This window comes from Epargyreus clarus, unplaced genomic scaffold, assembly GCF_041222505.1.
Source record: "Epargyreus clarus isolate Ecla_fem2 unplaced genomic scaffold, WU_Ecla_fem_2.2 ptg000005l, whole genome shotgun sequence".
Lineage (NCBI taxonomy): Eukaryota > Metazoa > Arthropoda > Insecta > Lepidoptera > Hesperiidae > Epargyreus > Epargyreus clarus.
In genome coordinates this window covers 5,091,820-5,117,479 of record NW_027332213.1, presented here as the reverse complement: position 1 = coordinate 5,117,479, position 25,660 = coordinate 5,091,820, and the positions used below count along the sequence as shown (strand labels likewise).

The following is a 25,660-nucleotide window of genomic DNA, read 5'->3' as shown; positions in this document are numbered from 1 at the left end:
TTTCATTCGGGTATTTTATTTGATTTCTTTATGTAGATTTGCAATTGATGTATGACGTTTATTAATAGAGTGGTATATTATTATTTTGAAGAAAATTTGTTCTAGGAATATGGAGAGAATTAAAACTGTTTTAGAATTCTGTAATTAGGGAGATGTTTTTTTTTAGGAAAGCGGTATAGTCTGCGTGAAATTGCTAGTCCGCTCTGAATATAATAATATGAATGAATCGTGTCGCCATAGCAAATTGTGTCACTACACCTGCTCGCAACAACTTCAGAGCGGGCTAGCAGTTTGGCCTGGACTATACTTTATTCTCACTTTAATAGAAAAGTACCTGGTCCCATTGGGAAAATAAATTCTGACATCAATATTAAGATCAAAGTAAGTTTTCGGTTCGTTCATTACCGGTTCAGAAAAAATCATAAGCTTTTATTTTTCTTTCTGTGACATTACTACATGAAATGCTAGAATACAATACTATGTGGTAATAATACATTTATGTAATATTGTATGTAAAGATCCATTTGTCTTAATAAATGTAATTTGTAATTTAAATTCTGACCTAAGATATATTTAACATTTAACGGTTTCTGTTTGGGAAACAAATTTGATATAATGTTTATTATTAAAATAATATTTGAGTGCTACTTTCAGTAAACCGTTTATGTCATATTTCTGAAACCCAATTAACTATTACCACAATATATAATTTTGTCAATCGATTGAATATTTATCAATCTGAAGCAAAGCCATATAACATCACTAGTCTAACACATGAGTATTAGGGACGACAAGCCAACCAATTTGTATGCTAACTACGCTATTACATAACCATTAAAGGAACAATTTCGGTTTGGTCAAGACTGTGCTAATTGGATGGAGTCAACATTGGCCAAGATTATACATATGAGTATATTCTATACAATCTACACTGTAAATGTAGGCATGTTAAGAAAAACACTGAAGATGGTTTGAATGTGGTGGAACCGTTTGAGGCATTCCAGCTGACTCCTCAAGGGTAGCGGTGCACTTCATCTTCAAACTATTATTGTACTATCACTTAAATCTCTAAACATACCTCACCATGCTGTTTGACCAGATAGGATGCTACTATTTTTTATAAATGAACGAATTTATATTGCATTTCTGTGAGTCAATATATGGAAGTGTAAAATGTATAATTATATTCTAAAAAAAATCTTCGAAAACAAATTATTTCACTAGAAACTATTATTACTCTATCACTTAAATCTCTAAACATACCTCACAATGCTGTTTGACCAGATAGGATGCTACTATTTTTTATAAATGAACGAATTTATATTGCATTTCTGTGAGTCAATATATGGAAGTGTAAAATGTATAATTATATTCTAAAAAAAATCTTCGAAAACAATTATTTCATGAAAATGTGAGTATAGGGCGATTGAAAATCTATTTATCAGTCTCAAATCTATCCGTTATCGCACTTATAGAAGTACTTTCTAAAATATAAATTAAAAATACAGCAATATGTAAGGGTATATTTTCATGACAATACTTTTAGTTAATTTATGTTAATAAGAGTCTATTTAATTGCTGGTGAGCAGCAATGTAGCGGGAAACTATATAAAAAGAAAGAAGGATATTATGTTTTCAGAGAATAAGATGTCATGGAATGAATTGTCAAAAAAATAAATAATGGAGTTGTAATTGAATCTTTTATTATATAAAATAGTATTTCAGGAATAATGAGCTTACAAGTATAATACATCAATTTATCCAAAAGACATTACGTTTTTACGAAAATTAATACATCGTTATTGGGCTGTATTTACAAAGTACTCCGAAATTAATTTGAAAGTCGTAAAGGACTTGTTTCATATCGAATTAAAGCGAATATTGAATGCGAGAGTTGGGAGAGACATATTCCTGTCATAAAATTAAAGTTTTAAATGGGCTATTTTTAACCGACTTTAAAAAATGAGGTTTTTTGATTCGACCGTATATATGTTTCTTAGGGTTCCGTACCCGAAGACTTCGCCGTCCGCTCCGTCTGTCCGTGTCTCACAGGGCTATATCTCCAGAACCGTAATAGATAGACACATGGAATTTTTACAATGCGGTTTCTACTTTATCTGGTATTATAATAATTACAAATAAAAACCATAAAACATATTTTAATATAGTTATTTTAATTTTATTATACGTTGCTTACGTATCATTGATCATCACCCCAACGCCATCTGTTTTTGTATCATATAACTAAGTTTTATTGAAAATAATTAAATAAATAAAAATAAGTAAAAAATAATGAACATTTGGTGGTAATTCAACTCGTACTTGGCGAATTATTTATATTTGTTCGTGGATAACTTCGTCGTTTATGAACCGGTCTTGATGTTTTATTTTGCAATGTGACTATTTGTACAGGTACTGGACTAATAAATTATATTTATTCGTACATTTAATCATTTTTTTTTAAATATATTTATTCGTACATTTATTCATTTTTTTTTTCTTTAAACAATGTGACAAATTCAATTTTTTTTTAAATATATTTATTCGTACATTTATTCATTGGTTAGGTTAGATTAGGTTAGGTTAGGTTAGGTAAGGTTTTTTTTTTTTTTTAAATATATTTATTCGTACATTTGTTCAATTGGTTAGGTTAGGTAAGGTTAGGTTAGGTTAGGTTTTTTTTTTGTTTTTTTTTTTTATTTATTTTTTTTTTTAATTGATTTCGAACGGGCTGATGGCGATCGACGTCATTTTTTGATGTTAAGAGCTTAGTTTCTAAAATCGATCGGTAGAGCCGTTTAAAAGTTATTAAAAAAAAAACATTTCAAAAATTTTTTTTTGTAGTTTTTTTGAGATTTCTCAAAATCTACCGGTTCGAATCGGATAATAATAAATTGTTTGTCCAGTACCCGTATTAATAATTATAAATTATTCGTACGGTAACCGTATTAATAATTATAAATTGTTCGTACAGTACCTGTATTAATAGACTCAGCCTTTATTTTGGTTGGAACGAAGATATTTTCTATCCGCATAATATGGGACCACCTTGAAAATATCTTGTTCAATATATATTTAGTTGGATAACGGCGTAAACAGCGTAAAGAAATTAGTATTCTACCTTAATGTATACTATAATAAAACAAAAATAACCTATGTTACTTGCAATAGTTGTAATTTAAACAAATCCAACGACACCTCATATATTACAAGCCGTTTTGGCTGGAGGGCATGCCAAAGGCATACATACATAAATACGTACGTACGCTCGAAAAACATTACCTTCCGTATTCGTACAAAAAATACAATACTGCTTCTATTTTACAAACTATTATTTAGTTTAATCTGTAATTGAGCAAGAATTTGGCATGCATCTTTATTACGCGTGACAATGCAATCATATAAATTTAGTTTTGTTGTCAATCCAATATGGCCGCGTAACAAAATGGCGGCGTACATATTTCAAAACAATCCACCCAATATGGGTGGATTATGGTGGTATGAAAGGGATTTACTTATAGAATACAACTTGATATAACAAGACACATATTTTTATAAATAAAAGCGTGTTACATTATGATTGACAAACAAAAAAACATGTAAGTGTTATTCAGATTAATTATTATCGCATCATAGTATGCAGCATATCTTTGGTGATGCAACTAGTGCGTAAAACAATGTACATGATAAATAAACTGCTTCAGTATAGAGATGCGGACCTAATCTCTTTTGTCTGAAGTTGATTACGTTTTGTTGCCAACTCGGCAAATTAATTCGGAACTGTAATTTCGTAGGGCCTTTTGATTAATAAAAACTGTATTTCTCTACGTCCATGATTCCAGGCTGGTATTCTGTGTTCATAGATTAGTAAAGATTACGATCCTAATAAGAAAATGTAACCATTTTTGAGAATTGAAATTATCACTGTCATCTATTTTCGGGTTTGGAAAAATATTTAAAACATGTAGTTTTTAGATCATTTACGAATGAAACGATATTTCTCCGCACTTTTTCTTCGATTTCGTGTTTTTGCACCACATAACTGCACACGTCGGCATTGTTCCGCGTAAATTACACCATAACAACCATTAAATGGCTGACAGGATTGTCAGCCGTTTAAGCCATTAAAGGCTTCCTTCAATTACCAGGCGGTGAGATATCTATACTTATCTATGTCTGTATTCTACATGGTACGAAATGTAAAGACAAGGCTATATACAAACAGGCCCAGTATAGGTAATGTTTTTGGATCGAACCTGTCATCAATCCATTACTATCACATTGTTGGTCACAATTCACCTCTTTGAGTGAGAAGGAGAGTCATAGTCCAATTGGTAGGCCTCACACACCCTTTAAAACATTTTTTAAGAAATTTAAGGCTTCCAGATTTCATAATGATGATTTTCTTCACCATTACAGCAGCACAGCAGATAGTTTTTTAAAATCAGAGGTGCATAGATTTTGAAGACTCCCAAAAGAGGTCGAGTTTCTAACGACTAAGATATCACCGCTAAATATATGGATCGGACCTAAAGTCGCCTAAACATCAAAGATCGATTTGGAGACATCTGTGCTGTTAAGTTTAAATTAATTTATGTAAGTATAACTAGAATAGACCTACACATAATTCAAAGGGCTTTTGGAGTGGATAGCCTTAAGAAATAATAGGTACTTAAGTTACAATTTTAAATTTTTAAATCATTGATACATGAATTCACAGAAACTATTACAGTAAAACTATTGCTGCTGTATTTTACTTTATTATATTTTATAACATAAAATCCGTAACCATTTTAAGACAAACAACATTGTTTCTTTTTTGCCCATCCTTGTAGAAGTTATACAAATGGTTCAATAAACATTCTTCTAGCAAATGGATCTTAATTAATTCCGTGAATGTTCACAGCCCATATCATAAGTTCCATAGGACGTAGACGCCCTTATCTCTTTCCTCAACTAGATTACAAAGCGTTGCCAACTTCGTAAATTAAGTTGGAAGCCCACAGTGACTAAAACGTTCTTTGCCCTTATAATTAAAATACTGGTGATTAACAATTGTTATAATTTAGAAGACTATAGTTAAACTAAAATAATAAAAAGTTATTAATAAATTTACGAACAGTTTTGGATAAGAAAAAATTTAAAAAATCCAGAATTTTCTTTCTAAGCCAATCAAAGTCGTATTGTTATCACTGTGAAATAATTTAGGTTCCACAAACGTTATACCTTCTACTATTATAACTATCAATCTATCCCGAGTCTTTTGAATCTAGTGATTTTCTGCCGTTCTCTTCAATACTTTTTGCCATATCGTATGTTCTTTTACCATGCTTTTATTAGCTGGATCTGGAGCATGTATGTAACTAAAATATTTAACTTGATTTAAAACCACTTGGAACGGTCCAATTAATTTAAAATGTTTCAACACTTATAAAGAACCGATGACAAGACACGATTTAATATAATTTACCACGAATAATTTTTTCCCATTCTCCTGTGCAGGATCGTCAGGACTAACGATTTTCTTTGTGCCATTTTTTAGCGTGATTTTTAGTTTTGACACTGTAAATATGTTATTTAATATACTCTTTAAACAGATCTTAAGAAATACTGCTTTGCGGCACATACATATGTATATTTTTTATAATATAGGAGAAACTGACATCTGTAATCAACCCCAGATAGATATTGCTACCTGAGGTCGGCCACAGATGCGCCGCTACCCTTGAGGACTAAGGTGGAACACCTCGGAAAAGTATGTCTCCCTTACCACACACTTTAAAACGGAACACAGCAGCGCCTAACACTGCTGTTATTAGGCAGAAATAGGTGTGGTGGTGGTGCCGCCGAAGTCGAACCACAAAGGGTTCTAGCACCTTCAAGAAATATGAAAGCGTGACAGAAATGTTTACACAGAAATCTTAACATGAAGCGTTTCAACTTAGTCCTTTACGGCTACCCAGAAACCAACGTTAGTTCTATCACTTTAGCAATAAGGACCAGTTTGTGAAATAGTATTTTCTTTAAATAAAAAAAGTACCTAAAAGGCCTACAACAATCTATCAGTTAGGTAAAATCTATCCTTAACATCGAAGGTGCTAGTCGAAATGCGTACAAGATTTCATACGGTCGAGTTTACATCTAAGCCCTTTAAACCCCGAGGGGTAGCGAGGAACCTTAATTGGGTTTAATACCTAAATATATTATAGGTTATCTGCCTAAGAAGTTCTAGCTTCGCTCGGTAAACATTGTTAGTTAGATTATGAGGTCTCTGGAGTAAAAGGCTAATTTTCTATTAAAAGGCCATTAAAATGTCTATTGCGAAGTTGGAAGTACCTAAGCTGTTCATAGCTTTAGTTATTAACTCGTTTTGTTTGTTTGGGAAGTTTGTTTTATTTGTGTGGAAGAGCATGCGCAACTTTCTCTCTTCCTGTGGGTATAAAATGATACGTAAATAGCTTAATAATCTTAAAATTATTAAGACTATAATTAAAAAAGACCCAGGCTGATTTAAAATTACAAATAATATTTGTAAGTGTTTACAATATAATAATAATATTGAAGTAAAGTTGGGTATTAAATGTTAGTAATAAGATTATTCGTAGTATAGGTTTGCTTTGTTATATTTCTGTTTAATCCCTTTTTATTCGTCTTATGTGGACGTTGTTAATGCCTGCTTAGTCCTAAGCCCCTAAGGTCGACTAGTAGAAAATGCTTTTAGCGTTAAGCGCACCCTTTGTACTATATTTTATAGGTATAATAAACTATCGAATAACTACATTTTCGTCATAAAATAATCATAAATAAATCAAATACGTTGCAATATAAGTTGGTAGAACCCTTTGTGGTTCGACTTCGGAGGCACCACCACTACCTCACCTATTTCTGCCTAATAACAACAGTGTTAATAGCTGCTGTATAAAGTATATGCTGCATAAAGGGTGTGGTAAGGGAGACATACTTATTCGAAGTATTCCAACTAAGTCCTCAGGGGTAGTCACATACCTCATAAGTAAAGACTGCAGTATGTATTGTATAGATATTTCGATTACAAAGTAAAATTCCGACAGAAATATATTTTATTTTCCAATCCCATACGAAAAAGGTCCTACATTTTTAACGTAAATGTTATTGACAACGTGTTAACGATGGAGCATATCCGTTGATAAAGTGTTTCGCTTAACAAAGTATAAAAGGCATTCCTTGGTACGGGAAACTGGGCTTTAATTCTACTGTCATAATCGTGAAATTCGTCCTTGGAGTACGCCATTGTCGTACCATACATCATGCAAACTACATCAGAAATCGCTTTTGTAAATCCCATTGAAAGTCTGTGAAAAAATTCAACTAGCGATAGTTAAAATGGTGTTCAGATTTGAGACCAATTTATCACAGTATTGACAGGGTTTACGCGTAGCGGATTAGCGGTAGCAGTGGTTTAAAATGTTTAGAAACTCTCTTGTGAAATAGATAAAGCTTTTTATATTAAACTAGCTGAACCGGCAAACATTATGTTGCCATATAAATAAAAAAATGTTAAGGGTGAACAACCCTTATCACTTAGGGGTATAAAAAATAGATAGTAGCCGATTATCAGACCTACTGAATATAAATATAAAATTTGGTGAAAATCGTTAAAGCCGTTTCGGAGGAGTACGGTAACTAACATTGTGACACGAGAATTTTATATATAAGATAATTTTTTGATACTTTGTAAGTATATTTCCAAATCCCGAATATGCAATGGAGGTTTTGAGTTTATCTTCATTTGTTCATATAAGGCGTTTAGAAAGGAATGACGTTTGCCGGGTCAGCTAGTATATCTGTATATTTCTAATGGCCCTTTGACCCTGACCCTGCAATTTATCGTTCTGACCGACGAACCTGCGCCATGATTGGTGAGCGCAAATCAACCCTTAGGGCAGGCATTGTTATAAATCTTGAGCTGTTTGTTCGCTCGATTATATATACAGTATACACACTAGTAGTAACTTAATATTGTGATATCGACCTGCGGGTGTGGTTGTAACGGGAGGAGTAGACGTTATAACTATAGTTATACTGCCTATTCTGATGCAGGTTTTATGTAATCCGTTTGTTATGCTTAAGTTATGACGTATAACGACATTATTCGAAAAAAGCTGTCAATAAGAATCAAATGAGTAATTATTATGTGGACAGATCCATTATCGACTCTTGTCAGTACCCTTAGTATAAGATTGTACGTTTTTACAAAAATGACTGTTTTGTATTTGTTTACGAATTTGCCCATACATATCCAATCAGTGCCCCTAGCGGACTGTATCCAAAGTGATTGGCAATGAAATGGGAAATACGAAAACAAATACAAACCAGTCATTTTTGTAAGAACGTAAAAACTCATACTAAGGGTACAGATTGCTGTTGACTCTTACCTCCTATCAAAATGAGAACGACTAAGAGCATAGTCCCCCACGATGATCCGGTGTTGATTATGTTAGACTTAATATTCATAGTATTTTGAGGTTTCAGAGACGTTAATTATGTTAATATGTTTAGTCCACAACTTAAGAATGCGATAATTAATTTCTAGTAAACATATACTACCGTAAACCAGAGTTCTGTGCATGGACTAACATGAGACGTCGAAATCATTATATGAGTTCTAACATTGGTGATTGTTTAAACCAATATTTTTATAAATCCGTGAAATTTTTAATATATTGTATACGTAGAAATTTATTTCTAAGCCGTCAAATAAAAGCTAACGATATCATAGAAGGAAGACTATAAAGTTTTAAGTTTGCAATGTTAGAAGCCACGAAAATATGTCTTTTCTGAAAACTAACTTACATATAAAGCGAGAGGATACATACATTTTTCTTTCACTAAAAACACTTTTGAAACCTTTTTCATGTTCGAAATGTGTATAAATAAATGAAATTGAATTAAAGATATTGTAATTAAGAACCACTTTTGTTGTTTCGTCAATTCGGAAAAAACTTCTTAGCGTGACGTCCTTAAGAGGGCTATGAATGGACTTTATTGTTTCGCTTTTCAAGTGTCATTTGTGGGAAATGTTAATATTACAATTGTACGCTTCATCGCCGAAACCATTGTTTGAGGAAAATGATAAAGTTCTCTGGCAGGGCTGTCGAATTTAAGACAAATGTACAGCACAATTTGTTTCATTTGTTCAATTAAATCTATTAAACATGTTTATTGTTCGTTACTTAGTTACTGTGTTTAGTGTACTAAGTTAGTGTTTGTGTTATGTAGTTAAATGTATTTTCATTGTACGATCCAGCTCGAAGGCCAGAAAATATTGTGCCGTCCAGCTTGATAGCCACACCGAGTTGTAGGTATGCGGACACGGCCACGCAATCCTAAGGTGGTGTGGACTGTATGGTGTATGATTGTAAGAGGTATGACCCAATCCTCGTCCCAGCAAATGAGTAGATAAAACCATCAACCTTGCCTTCCAAGTCGATCTGCGGACTCGAATCTTATCAAGGGTGAGGCGCACAGCGCTGCCACCGGGCTCGAGGAAGCAAACACGGCCTGATATTCCTGGGGGGTAGTTGCTTTCCATTTCACTATGCACACGCGGTAGCCGCGTAGCCGTGCGCTACGGCACGGGGAAAACAAGAGTGCTAGATGGCGACTGGTCGCACGAAGCGACATTGACAAGACAACTCTGATTGAATATTTGCATCTAAAGTTAACAAGGATTGTTGAATTTTTTAATATCTTTACATTGTTATTTTAAGTATTGTATTATTGTATCATAAATTACGTAATATATGACAAGGTTATATATAAAATAACACAAACGGTCAATAATTATCTCTGAAACAACAGTAAATGATAGAAAGAAGAATTTTATAATGTCGGGATATTGAACACTTGTAATACTGTTGTTTGCCTTAAAAATAACTATCCAAAGAAAATACGGTATATATTATTTAATATAATATATCTTGCGTGAATTTTTTGACTACCTTTATACTAATAATCATTATATATTATGCCAAAAGAGTATGAAGTAAAAGAAGAAATTGTTAGACATGCGTATCTTGCAATTCAATTAGCATCTAATGTGTTAAAATAGAATAGATTTACTCTCGCTGGAATCGAACCCGAAAACCTACAAAACAGGCGTCAATATGCGTCCGTTAAATTCTATTATAATGTTAGTACAACTGAAACTGACATGCCCCTATTGTCTCTATAAATGAGGCCCATTTTCGTCACTGTTAGCGTTAAATTTTCACAAAATTTGTTAAGCTCGCGACTTGTTTGAAAAGTGTTTGTTTTGGTACCTACTTACTTAACGGTTGTTTGGTTAGTTAGACAGCGTCGAGCCATCTGTTAGATTTATAGCAGGCCATTATAGCCGGTATTGTGTTTACGCAAAGGCTTTATTAGCATACACAATGCGGATAGATGGTGTGCGCTTATGCTGACTACTGTGCAGTATAACAAAGTTATTACGGGAACCGTGGCTATTAAAATTGAACAAACGAATTTTAAGAGAAATTAATTGCGTAGAAGAATAAAATGATAATGTTTTGAGCGGAACGCACGTTATTTTTAAATTCAGGTTCCATAAGTTTGTACCCAAGACTCAATAGTAGTAGAAACTTTTGTAGTTCGAATGCGGAGGCATCATTACCAAACCCTTTTCTGCAGTATTCTGCCCTGTTCTTTTCTGCTTTAAAGGGTGTAGTAAGAACCATATTTATCCGAGGCGTTCTTACTTAGTAGCTTGTTTTTTCTGTTCCATGCTTAGTAGGTACTCAGGGATAGCAACACACTTGTGGCCAATCTCAAGTAGTCAAACCTTATTTGCAGAAGATTACGGTCTTCAATTGAGGGTAGCCACTTACCATCAGATGGACTAAATGTTAATTTTCTACTTCTGTAATAAAAAAATGTTTTTTTTAAACGCAATGTTGTGTAATTTGTATGTCACAGGATCTTTACATAGGGGAACTTACATTTTATATGGGAACGAAAACGGAACTCTTACATACTTCCCTAATAATTAATAGTAGAGCGAATTACAGTGACGCGTAGCTGGGTTCAGCTAGTGTTTAATAAGTAAATTACTGCCTTATCACAGCGTAGCAGTTCTGTGTGTTGTTTTGTTAGGTGTAATAAGATAAACACACATTCATCATTCAGGTTATGTGCTCATTTGTGACGTAAGAAAATATTATCATAGTGTGCTCTATACCAAATTCATAACCTATGAAAATATGCACGAGAAATAAAACTGATGAGTTTTTATAGTATTTCTGTATATAATTAAATGAAAATTGTTCTGTACTGAGGTTATAATTATGTCAAATTCCATATTTTATACCCGTTACAATTTAAATCAACTGCTGGATATACGAGTAGGTTTCCCGTAGAAAAAAAAATTGTCAAAATCATCATGTTTTACGTGTTTGTGAGCAGCCGTAGAGTCAATGTATGACTTTGAGCTATGTACGTACACACAAACACACATGCTTATTCGTTAGCTCGCTTTCTCTCACGCACGTACACATGCAACAATGTACACTTATTACAAATTACCAAGAATTAATTATCAGGTGTCACTAAAAATTTACTTTTTATAAAAAAAACTAAATATTTTAATTTTTTTGTTATTATTATATAAATTCCTGTATGTAAATTAGAAATCTGTAGATCCGATAACCCGTGTTATAAAATTCGCTTACTCAAGTTACACTTCACGGTACAAAATTGAATTCAACGAGTCGGTACTGAGACGTCAGCAGTTTCCGTTCCGACGCGGATAACGAATACCGGCCATTCCGATACTCGCTGAGGGAAATGTTAAGAAATAAGACGATAAATCCTATTTGGATTTCGTTAAGAACTTTACTTCACAATCCTGGCGACCACCTAGATATCTCGAATTTTTAGACAAAAAAGTACAACAAAACGCAAATGTGCGACAGTTGCAGATTATTTCTCATTTTTCCGAATAATGGATTTGTTTATTTTTATTATTATATAAAATCTTGCGTGTAAATTGGAAAACTGCATATCCGACAGCCCGTTTTATAAAATTCGCTTACTCCAGTTACACACGATACAAAATTGAATTCAACGAGTCGGTACTGAGACGTCAGCAGTTTCCGTACCGGCGTGGATAACGAATACCGGCCATTCCGATACTCGCTAAGGGAAATGTTAAGAAATATAAGTCCTATTCGTGCGTCGTTACGAAAGTGTTAGAGTAGTAGGAATACGATAATTTTATGAATTTAGAATAATGCTGATAAAATAGCTCTGTTGACTGTGTTGATTGATCAAAGTTAAGCAATGGTAGGCGCGGTCGAGAGTTGGATGGGTGACCGCTAGTGGCTAAATTTCAAGCGCACGTCCTAGCTTCGGTTTTATTAAATAACAGCTTATTGAGTCATATTACAGGCCTTATAAAGATACAATTTAACACGAGTGTACATTGTACCTAAGTGTTCCCATAATGTATGTACCGTATGTAGCGTATGTACTCACATACCTTTTTAAAAGCAGCCTGGCGTAGCATCCTTAGCTTAGAAACTTTTGTCCAGCAGTAAAATATGCACTGCAACAGAAAAATATGTATTTTTAGGTTATAATTTGATATTGTTACATTAGTCAAAAGATAACAAGACTGATAAGGTTAAATTGATATTTTTTTGTTTAGCTACATATTCTTATTTTATTAAATTTATCATTAAAATAACTAAACTTTAATTAGGTACCTAATACATTCGAAAAATCAGAACAACACTTAAGTCTAACCGAGACCTAAATAAACTTGCTCACTTTATGTTCCAAGGTTCCTAACACTTGTACATTTGCTTAAAACTTTGTCTGTGAACTAAAACAACTTGTGCTAAGCAACTGCGGCGTTTATACGACTTTAGGGACAGTTAAATAGTCAGTGAATGGGCATTGTTGAACTAGTGCAGCCCGGTTAGGTGGAAGATGCCAATTAAAGCCATGAAGTCTAGTGATAGTCTAGTTGCAAATGTAACCTCTTTTGCTAGGGTTTATCGTTTAGAATCTTAGGATCCTTTTCATAATATAGGAGTAGCAGACGAGCATGCAGTCCATCTGATGGTAAGTGGCTACTGCCGCCCATAGACCGCATAGGCCGCATTCTATAGTAGTTTCTGAAATTTGACGACAGAAAAGGTCGTCAAGAGAATAAATTTAAAATGACGCAGAGGAAAACTACGTTCTAAGAAGGTCCGCGGGCCGCAAGTAGAGGTTCTAGAGAGGCCCGTGAGTCTTTCTGCGCCTTTAAAAATCTTACTACGAGTACTAATTAGAAAACTCCCATGTATATACTATATAAACTATATATCTGCCTATTATTATCTTTGCTAAGTTCAACTAAAAGTTTAATCCACACGATAATAGGCAAACAGAAATATAGCAGCAAGAACTTCTGTTATGCCGACACCATAGTGCATCTTGTCACCAAGGCTTGTAACGTACTCGATATTATACATTACATCTGTAAATCTAGATCCAGTACTAAAATAACTAGTTATTATTTTACAGTACAACACATTTGTCTAGAAAATAATTAGCAAGTCCCGTCTATTAGGTACAATTAATTTAAGCAATAGTTTAACTAAAACATTGTTTGTGTGTCCAAGCGTTATTTCTCGCCAATAAATTGAATAATGAATAAATTTGTATTCATTATAGGTCCCAATTCATAAATTGGAAATCTAAGCAATTACCCGTCCATGAGCAGTCAGCCGTGAAGGAATATAAACGAAATAATTATTGGAAACTGCTTAGACATGAAATAACGCCTGAAATTCTGATGGGCGATCACTCAAACTGAGTGAAATGTCGAACTTTCAGAACGAAATATTTCACTTTAGTTTCTATTTAATTAATGTTATGTATGTATGTATGAAATATAAATTATTGTTACTCGAAAAACTGTCGAAGAAGATGAAATCTAAGTTGAAGTGGAAGTTCGAACTTATACAAATAAAGTTTAAATGTCTGATTATAATGTCAGAATAACAGCTTCTCACTAATTGCGTTTGAATGTACCTATACATATAAGGTAATTATAAGGAAAAAAATCGGTTTTGCTGTCTATCTGTTCGTTACAGCTAAACTCCAAATTACATCTGATATCCACGGATTGCGAGGGAGGGTTGATATTACTATTACTAGACTATAAGCTTTAATTGATCTCTTAATGTCCTTGTTACAGCTCATACAAACAATGCTATTACTTGTATGTTAACTAGTTTCCCCTATAAAATTCTGAGTCATAATAACTGTAACAAAAATATGTCGGTATTTTTGTTACGCTGCGCAGAGTTCCGTTGGCTTTGCGGTAACGCAGTGCGTCACATTAACGGTTTAACTAATGTTAACTTTAACGCCATATTTCCTAGATGAATCCAACATGTAAGCAGTTTAAAGCTCATTAGTAATAATCAATTTTAACCAGTTTTTTCTTACTAGAGTTCAAAATTTGTCAGTTGTTCTAGCCAATATTCATTGTTATATTCCACTGTGCCTTCTAATGACAATTTGATTAAGATTTAATATTATGTAGGAAGTAGCAGCGTAAATAATTTGGAAATACGGGAAGAGGTTATAGAATTAAGAGTCGTTTGAATAACCCACTGTTATTTTTACTAGGCCACGTTGTGTTCTTCGAAGAAGAGCATAAATATTTACACAAATGGTTCAATGCACCTTGACGACTAAGATAGTTACCTCATATGTAAGTTACCGCAAAACCTTTAGCATCCTGTTAGCATCTACAGCTTTTTATCGAAACTCAAGAACCATATTCGTTCAAACATCATACATACTATAAATGATTCACAAAGTAAAACCTCGTTTCTGTCAAAGATGGATAAAAATTTAGTTCCCTGGGATTATTGATTCTGAGAACTAAAATGAAAATTGTTTTTTCCTCTCTTTTTTATTTTATTTTTATGATAACAACTCACCCAGGAGCAGATTCTATCAATTTAATCGTTATTCCCATCGCGACAAATCCGGAGGTTGTATGGAAATATCGATATCGGAGGCTTACATTTTTAAGTAGATAGCCTCAAGCTCATAAAAATGTATGACAGAGGACTGGGGCTTAGTGAAGAGCTAAACAAAAAGAGTGTAGGAAAATAATACCGAAGATCCTGCCTAAACAAATAATGTTTTGGATATAAAGTAAAGCCGTAGATATATTAAATGTTTATATAATTTAAAAATATTGTTATATAATAAATGGAGCATGCGGATGAAGCAAGGCATGAGTTAGTCTTTAACCAGAATCCGATGTTTGGAAACCACTCAAAAGTTTTTCCATAAGGCTTAATTACTCCTATGAAGCAATAATAACCAAAGTAACAGCTTACTTCGGTTAATAATTATCGATCTATTAAATTATTTGGTATAGTCCGCGCCTAACTGCTAGTCCGTTCTGAAGTTGTTGTATGTATGCAGGTGTATCATGCGATTTGCTATGGCGACGTGATCCATTTCTATATTCAGAGCCCACTAGCAGTTTTACGCGGACTATACATAAAAATTGAACAGATTTATAATTAATTACGTACGTTAACATGATTTTAGAAGCACGAAAGCGTGCATGATGTTTATCCACTAGCGGTTACTGAGAGACGCGCCCGACATTGCTGAACTTTGCTGATCGGTTATTATGTCTAAAAGTTGCGAAACTGTGGGCGCTTCTATAAATCTAAAGAATATTTAGATATATAATCATTCATGTCAAGGAACCTCACCAATAAAATGGTAGTGGTATCCATTTGCCATTTGACTGATCGATTAGGACCTACAATATGAGTAGCGAAAGTATGTGCTCTTCTTTAGATATAGAGATCACTTAGAATCATTAACATCTTATTAAAGGCACTTCAACATTAAACCGTCTGATGGGTTCACCTCATGCCATTTTATAACTTAAAAGAAGTATAATATTCTATGTAACACATTGAAAAGTTTTGACAAAAAAGCACGGAACATAAACAAATCACAGCGGAAAGCCCGTCGATCCTGAGTCGAGAGCTCCTTAAGGAATAATAGGAGCTCGTCTAGTCACACATAAGATATCGTACGCACGTACGCTTCCCGGCTTGTCAGACCCTGGTTTAGTGGAAGTTGGATGTGACAAGATTTTATATTCCATTTCAAAGAGGAAGGAAGATAGGAAGCGACTTTAAATGAAAGGATGGAGTGGCACTTCAGGATATGCTCTTACCGTCTATCAAAAGAACTAATTGTTTATTAGATTTTGACCAAAAGTAGAATCTCTCGGCTTGACAATTTTTGATGAGAGAACTATGGTTAATATGGACCTACTGGAAGTCAAACAAACATTCAAATTCAGAACAGAAATCGGGAAAAACGGGATTGAACACGGAACACTTTCTATAGTTAACGCTCAGCCATAGAAGAAATCAATTAAGAATATATGATATATCCTCAAATAGCTCAAGATTAAGAATCACAGTTTCTATCATTGCGTAAGAGTAGGTAAGAATGCCAGACGCCTTATTACAGTTACATCTTTGTTATACGACGTAATAATATACTCCAAATAAAATAATAAGTTCATTTCTTCAATGTGTCAAAGTTACCTGTTACATTTCTGACTCTAAAAAGGAAGCGTCATTTTAAAAAAATAACTGACTTGACTTTCAACTTTGAAATATAAAGTAGATCGCAGAGTTTCATAAATTTCAGTAGCCGCTTCCTGAAAAGTAAATTTAAAGTTAATTTGGAACTAAAAGCTACGATGGCAACGCCAGTAGATAAAAAGAATAACTAAGAAAAGATATTCTTTTTCGAACGCTTTGCGACGTGGAAATAATTTCAAAAAGTACATGCTTATTCGTGCAATCGTCGTAAATTAGGTATAATTTTATTATAAAAGAAATATGATACTTCATTTTATTTTTACTCATGCCTAAGATTTCTTATGAGTCACTAAAATAATATTAATCTGAACTAAAACAGTTTATAATACTTATTAATAATACAGAATGGATCCAAATATCGGTTCCAAACAAAACTTGTATCATCAAACATTACATTTAATTCGATTTTTACACTTTAATCATTCAAGATTCCACGTGGATTAACGCAACGAAACAAACATGCACACCCAAACATAAATTAAAAAAAACTATTATTAGATTAACCTGACCAGGTATCGAACCCATGTTTGTTAGATCGCTCCGCCACTATATCATCTTGTGAAAGTAATGTCTAGGGGTAGGAAAAACATAAATAAGTACTAATTCTTTCCACGTTTGTACGTTCAAAGGTATTTGATACTTATGCTAATAATTTTCGGACTCAATATAAAAATGGTGAATTTGCAAATTTGCGTGTCAACTGAAATTGTGATTGACAATGCGATTTGAAAAATGTTTGTAAACAACGAAAATAAAAATATTTTCCCGGTACAAAAATTGGGATAGTTATATTAAATTTTTCCAAACATTTTTAATTGCCTCGTTCCAGTGTATATTTTTGGGTTTGATTCCAGGTTTATATTGTCTTTCTCTCTCCGGCTTCGCTCTCTTTTGTGGGTACATGTATGTAAACACACTATACGTACATACGTATATGTGTGTCTTCCCCATTTGACAATCATAACTCTGCCGACAACCATTTATTGATCAATGCTATCAAGTTTTGTAGGTATGACTAATATAAAAATGTCATCGAAACGTGTTTGCTATGTGATTTCTCCAATAGAAGTAGAATATAACTTCCCATAAAATAGGTACCATGGAGTCTCAGCCACAGATTTGAAATGTAGCCCATCTATGAAATATTTTAAATAAAAATTTAATGAAAAAAATGTTAACATGCAATCATAGTATTCTTTAGTGAAACTTACGATACGTTGATCTACCTTCATTACAAATAACATAAAATATGAAACAAGGTAAGCAAGGGAAAAAAATGCAATATAATTCTGACGTAGACGTACGCATTGAATCAATCATTCAACAATGTTTTTTGTATTTCAGTTTCCCCTGTTCATACAATCTCGGATAAATTGAGCGAAAGATACGAATTGGTAACGTTTTAAGGGTAACCTACCTACTTTGATCATGTCATATTCCCGTTACGTCGAGATGTACGTTATATTTCCTTTTAGGATATTCGCACACGGGGACACAAGTTTCGCGACTGTGATTTTGCGATTTATCATTTCTGCACATGATGCAACATAGATGATGTGAAGGTCCTCATTCAGAGGAGAGGACTCAATTTAGGCATATTGTACTACAGTTTATTAGCATGTAGTCTTGTAATGAAGATAACACTTTTTGTATATTTCAAGCTATTTTTTTCTGGAATAAGAAAATAGAATATAAACCTGGTTCAGTTATTTGTATCACTTAAAATGCATAGGTGTGAATTTAAAATTGATAGAGTAGTTTCCACAATTTGCATGTACAGACAACGATCAATAAGCCATCCGTTATATAAAATTTGGTTAAAGTAACCTTATAATAATATGTACATTATTTTTTCAGGGTAACATATTATTATTATAAATGTTCACAATCGAGACGTGGAATAACAAAACATAGGGAATCTTCCCTAAAACATCCTTGTATGCGAAACGCCTTAAAAATTGTACATGATACACACATCGATCCATTTCAGGAGTTCATTTAATATTTATTCCAATCACATTCCCGAATCATCAGTGTCTTTACTGCTGTACTTTGGTTTAAAGAATATTATTTTATATTTATTCGTACATAAGGAACTTCAGTCCCTAAGAGTAAAATATAATATTTGATGGAATATAATCAAATATGATACTTCGCGTTTTGTCATAACGAAAATCAATACAAAGTTATTGCAAAATACCTCTGGAACAAATGATCAACTTCCAATTGTATTTGAAGAATAGCTGTTTCTTGTCCCATTTATAGCAATTTGAAGGATGTGAAAGAATTAAAATTAGGAAAGTAACTAACCTTACCTTTACTGGTGGAGAGGATTTTTAAATATCATATCATATTACGAAATTAGATTAGAACAATCTATATACATTATATTTAGAGGATATAATATTCACTAAAACTTACTTTAAGTATATTTCCATCTACCCATCCATTAGCCCTTAAAAGCCCGAGGGTCATCATTAATAATAAGCAAACAAACGACGCTGCGCCTAACTTGCGAATTTAACCTTTAATACTCCTACAATATCCATGGGAAGAGAGAGAGCGGTATTAAAGTAATATATGTAGCGTATATGGCTACATATCTTTATTCATCTTGAAGCAGACAGATGGTCTGCAACAAGTTGCCGTCTCTTCCGTTAAATAAACTACGTAGTCCTGCTACTGCACTGAATCCACTCGGCCTGTCAGATTTCTATACTTTAATTTAGTATTTTTTTAATAAGAACTCTTATACCTACTGCAATAGCATAATAGCAAACATAACCTGCTATAACAAAAAAGTGCTTTCAGCAACTCAAATGAAAACAGTTGCAAAAAAATTGTACACTCTGTTAAACGCTACTGTTGTGAGTCCATTTAAAAGAATATTTTTGTACTGGAAACTCTGAACTGAAATGAAATTAATAACACGGGAACTGTAGACCAAAACTCAGTACAAGTATTTTCCCACCGGGAGCTCAAAACAAAAAGAAATAAACATTTTACATCCCGCAAAGCTGTATAATTCACGGCGCGGGCTAAGAGTTAATGAGACGGAAGACTTGATTAAAATATTAAAACGTTGTCTGGATTAAGAAGAACAAATGAGGAAAAATATTGCGATGGCAACAAAAGATAAGTATGAATACTTCAATTAATGGTAATGGTAATTGCAATATTATTTCTTCAAGATTTGTTAATCACAAAAGATTGATAGCAGTAACAGATGTCAAATAAAACGATTTCGAAATATTGGACGCTTAATTCGAAGATTTAATTTGTAATTTGAATAAAATGTCCAAAAACTTAATCATGATGTAGATGTCATTTTGAGTATCAAACTTAAAAAGAAGATTTGTGGTTCGTCAAACAACTAATTTAACTAGTATTAACATTAGCTAAGTTGTGGACAGTTTATAAGTATATAGATATTTCTGATTGACTCATAAAAACTTTTATCTTAAGTTTTATCAAAATATACATTCTGATGCAACACGTTCGTAGAATAAAATTCTACACTGTACAAAGTCTTTGAGGTCAAAGCTTAAAACTTCAAAAGGCTTCTGATACCTAAAGTCTCCGCTTCACTTTTCATCTCAACGAGATTGAAACTCAGAGCCTCCGTTCCAACCACTCTCATCTATGACAGTGTTAATAAAAAGGAAATATGCAGGAAACCCGTGGAATCAAGTCATTCTGGGTGTGCTCAACGCCATACCCTAATCCTCTTATCCTAATACGAGATGTCGAAAGCCTTTTTGTACTGCACGTGTATCTGTATCTAACATGAACCTTTTGACGCACGAAGTAAAGATCAGTTTAGGCGAGTCGTGACAGGGACTCAAAGAGAATCTTGTATGTGATACGCTATTTGTACCAATACGCTTATGTTCGCTCGATCCGCGTCCAATATCGTTCACAGATCATTGACTTTTCCTACGAATATAACAAAGCCTGCTTACGACGAAATCCTTCACAAAATAAGAATTTTTAAGTATCAAAAAAACCCTTTACTTGTTTATAACCGAGCAATATGATATCTTATGTCGTGTGTACTATGAATAACGAATTCACAAACATCCAAATCTAGAACATTAAATAATTTTTTTACTTATTTAGATATCTGTCTAGTTAGATATCGAATCTTTGGAACTCTGCAAATCGCGGTTACGATGACCACTCAGCCAATTATTTAACATAGTAGTAACACTAAGTACTCGAGCACTACGTTGAAAAGTATTCATCTCCTCAGAAGGTGAAATTAGATATTGAGAGTGTGGTGAATACTCCTCAAAGCAGAACAGGTCTCCAAACCGGATTTTTCTTACTAGAGATCATAAAAATACTGAATTACAATTCCTTTCCAAAGTAACTTTCGAGTGGTCGGTACGAATACTGAATTAATATGCAATTTGAAGCTTGTAAAACCGACTTGGGAAGTAATTGGACTAGCCTCAGGACTTTGACATTTGCAAAGTAATTTAGGATCTGTTGAATGCGTTCATTGTGATAGAGTCGGAATATTTTGAAATGAATTCGGGTTTAACTTTGAACATTGGCACATACCAAACAATCAATAAAATTCATATTTGAAGAAACTATCAGAAAGTATACCATTTCTGTTAGTTTATCGAATGAATAGTTTTCTGGTATTACATAAGTCATAGATCCTATGTCAAGTTACGAATTTATATTTTACGCATCACTGCATTCATTTAGAGTACGATTTATGGGAATCAGCACACCAATATGATGGGTACCCACATGTATATTGTTACTTAAAGAATAAGCTAGCTGCCGCTTCCAGATGGAACTATATTCGCAAGCGGTCCTAAGTAAAGTTACGCGATACTGTGTAAACAATTTCATCACAAACGATAGTTCACTTCATCAAAAAACACTTTTTTCAAAATAATTCAACAAAAAGAGCGGAAACAGAAACTGCTACTATAAAATAGCTGTTACACGATTCACTTCGCTGACCACGCTCAGCGAAGCTTAACAAATGCTCTGCACTTACAATGTTTCACTGAAATGTTATTGAATTGAAGGCTAACCTTAGGAGCTGTTGTAATGTAGCTGAGTAACCTTTATCAGATGAGTAGTATCACATAAATCCATTTTTGTCTCATTTCTGAGCATAGTTAGATTGGGTCAAGTTGAGGTCACGTATGGAAATCCTTTGGGTAGTTGCGCGCCAGATTTAAGGATATTAATTAAATCGTGGGTTTGAAATGATGTCATAAAATACATCGAATTATTTGCCTGCCTTCTAAAATTGCCGTTCCGGGCGAGAGTTGTATTTTGCTGCTCGGGAAATAGATCGATGAGAATAGTATTGTAATATATCAAAATAATACTGGCATAGATAAATGTCTTTGCAATGTAATAACAAGAAAAAGGAAAAATAAATGTTGTCTATGTTCGCTACTCAAATTGTTTTATTAGGTTATGGGCCCAGTCCCATATTTCGCGATAAAAACCCGTAAATTCGTTATAAAACCGATTAATATTAACTCTCAGTAATTTCCTCGAGTGTGAACTGTGTTTGCCAGATAGATTTGTTCAGATCAAAAACTGTAAAGTTCAAATTTAGTGTTCTACGGTTACGTGTTTTTTTGAACAATGGCCGGCAGCTACATTGTCAACGTACCGAAGCTCAAAGGTCGTGAAAATTACGACGAATGGGCGTTCGCCGCAGAAAACTTTCTCGTCTTGGAAGGAGTGGATATAAAGAAAAGTGCAACTGCCGAAGCTTCAGGAACAGCAACTATTCCCGATTCTGATGCTCTTAAAGCTAAAGCTAAATTAATAATGACCATAGATTCGTCTCTTTATGTCCATATTAGAAACGAAAAAACTGTCCAGGACGTGTGGAATCGTTTAAAATCTCTATTTGACGATTCAGGATTTCAAAGAAAGATCAGTTTACTAAGGCATTTAATTTCAATACGATTAGAAGATTGTGAATCTATGACATTATACGTGACTCAGATTGTAGATACGGCTCAAAAATTACGAGGAACGGGTTTTAATATTACTGATGAATGGGTTGGATGTTTACTATTAGCGGGATTGACAGAAAAATTTGCCCCGATGATAATGGCCATAGAACATTCGGGAATGGCGGTTAGTACAGATGTGATTAAATCAAAATTGCTTGACATGAGTGCTGCGGTTGGCAACAATGGAGGAGAAGGCGCGTTTTTATCGAAAGGTTGGCAGCAGCGTAAGAGAAAAGATGGCGCTGCAGTTGCAGAAAACTCGAAAACGTCAAATTCAAAACAACCTGTCAAAACAATTCGGTGTTACAAATGTAAACAAATCGGACATTATAAAAACCAGTGCAGTTTGAACAAAAACAAAGATAATAAAAACAGCACAGTGTTTAGTGGATTTTTCTTCAACTCGACGTACAAAAAGACAGATTGGTACGTCGACTCCGGCGCCAGTACTCATATGATTTCAAGCAAAGACCGTCTGTCAGATATTTCGTACAATCCAACCATGAAACAAATTGTAGTAGCTAATGAAACAACAGTACCAGTATTATGCTCAGGAAATACAAAGTTGACAACTATTGTAGATGGTTCAGAATATGATATTACTGTGAAAAGAGTTTTGTGCATTCCTAACCTCACAACTAATCTTCTGTCAGTGAGTGAGTTGATTCGGAACGGAAACAAAGTTATTTTTGAAGAAAGTGTTTGCAATATATACAACCACAAAAATATACTTGTCGGAAAAGCACATCTAGTGAAAGGAGTGTACAAATTGGCCATAAAACAGGATAGTTTCTTGGCAGGCTCAGCAATGCAAGTGAACAGTATGTTGTGGCATAGAAGGTTGGGCCATATAAACAGTAAGGATCTGAACAGTATGAAGAATGGTGCTGTAGAAGGGGTTTCATTTCCCGGTAAGGCTGAAATTGACAAGTCCCAGTGTATCACGTGTTGTGAAGGGAAGCTAGCGAGACTACCTTTCTCGCATACAGGTTCCAGAAGTGACAGTGTGCTAGAGGTAGTTCATGCGGATGTTTGCGGTCCCATGGAGACAGTCTCGATTGGTAAGTCAAGATATTTTCTCCTATTTATTGACGATTACAGCAGAATGGCATTCGTATATTTTATGAAATCTAAGAATGAGGTGATGATGTACTTTAAAGATTTCAAAGCTATGGTTGAGAACCAGAAAGGTAAGAGCATAAAAGTACTAAGAACAGACAACGGTGGAGAATTTTGTTCTTCTGAAATGGAAAGTTTTTTGAAGAAAGCAGGTATATTGCATCAAAAAACTAATCCATATACGCCTGAGCAGAATGGCATGTGCGAAAGACTAAATAGAACAGTGGTGGAAAGAGCTCGTTGTCTTCTATTTGATGCTAATATGGATAAGCATTTTTGGGCTGAAGCAGTCAATACTGCAATATATTTACGAAATAGAACATTAGCATCAGGTTTACAGAAAACTCCGTATGAACTCTGGACTGGCAAGAAGCCAAACCTTAGCCACATCCGCGTATTTGGAAGCACAGCAATGGCTCATGTCCCTAAAATAAAAAGGACTAAATGGGACAAGAAGGCAGAGAAATATATTCTTCTCGGATATGCAGAAAATATAAAGGGATATAGGTTATACATTCCTCTAACTAAAAGCATAACCACCAGCAGAAATGTGATTATCATGGAGACCAGATGCAACTCAGACATGATACCAGCTGTGGTAGAAGAAAAAGATAAAGAAATTGCAAGGGAAGAGGAACAATCTGAGGAGTCTGAGGTTGATCTGACAGATAAGACATATGTACCGGAGGATGAGGAAACAAGGACTTCGTCTGAAAGTAGCTCAGAAATATATGACAGTGCTTCTGATGAAGGCTTAAAGAATCTTGAACCTGTTAGCGCACCTATCCAACACAAGCGTATAAGGAAAGAACCAGAGAGATTTGGGTACAGTAAAGCATGTGTGACTGTAGACAGTAATAATGAGGATAGTCTTACCTATGAAGAGGTCATGAATGGCACAGAGCAGGCACAGTGGGTTGAAGCAATGGAGCAGGAGTTACAATCGTTTCGTGACACTGAAGCTTGGGAGCTAGTGGAGAAACCTAGTAATGCTAGAGTGGTTCAGTGCAAATGGGTGTATAAAAAAAAACTAAATAGTGATGACACAGTGAGATATAGGGCCAGATTGGTAGCGAAAGGCTTTACCCAAAAAGAGGGAATAGACTATAAAGAAACCTTTGCCCCGGTTCTAAAGTATTCCACTTTAAAATTGTTATTTGCAATAAGTGTTAATCTAGATTTAAATATTACCCATTTAGATGTCACAACCGCATTCCTCAACGGTGATCTTGATGAAACTGTGTACATGCAGTTACCTCAGAATTTCAAACATGAACAGAATGTAAACAAAGTTTTAAAGTTGAAAAAGGCCATTTATGGATTAAAGCAGTCTGCTAGGGCTTGGTATAAAAAGGTTGATTTTTGTTTACAAGAATTTGGGTATAAAAATTCTGTTTATGAACCTTGTTTATTTATAAAATCCTATGAAAAAGTAAAAACTTTTGTAGCCTTGTTTGTTGATGACTTTTTCATATTTTCTAATTGTAACAAAGAAGTTGATAACTTGAAAAGTCAGTTAAGTACCAGATTTAAGTTGAAAGACTTAGGACAATTAAGGCAATGTTTAGGTATGAATATTAAGATTGATAAAGGCAAAATTTGTGTAGATCAGGAACAGTTTATAGAAAGATTATTGTGTAAATTTAACTTAGAAAATTGTAACACAATAGATACTCCTATGGAAGTTAATTTAAAACTTATTAAAGCAGACAATGTAAACAGTAAATATCCTTATCAACAGCTGATAGGAAGTCTCATGTATCTTTCAGTAATGTCAAGACCAGATATTGCCTATTGCATAAGTTATTTGAGTCAGTTTAATAATTGTAATAGTGAAACACACTG

At 33.9% G+C, this 25,660-nt stretch overlaps 1 protein-coding gene across 1 annotated transcript in view; it reads left to right on the top strand.

The window, feature by feature from the left end:
- Positions 1-25,660, top strand: part of LOC140757978 (suppressor of lurcher protein 1) — an 88,631-nt gene that overhangs the window by 15,018 nt on the left and 47,953 nt on the right. The window lies entirely within an intron of this gene.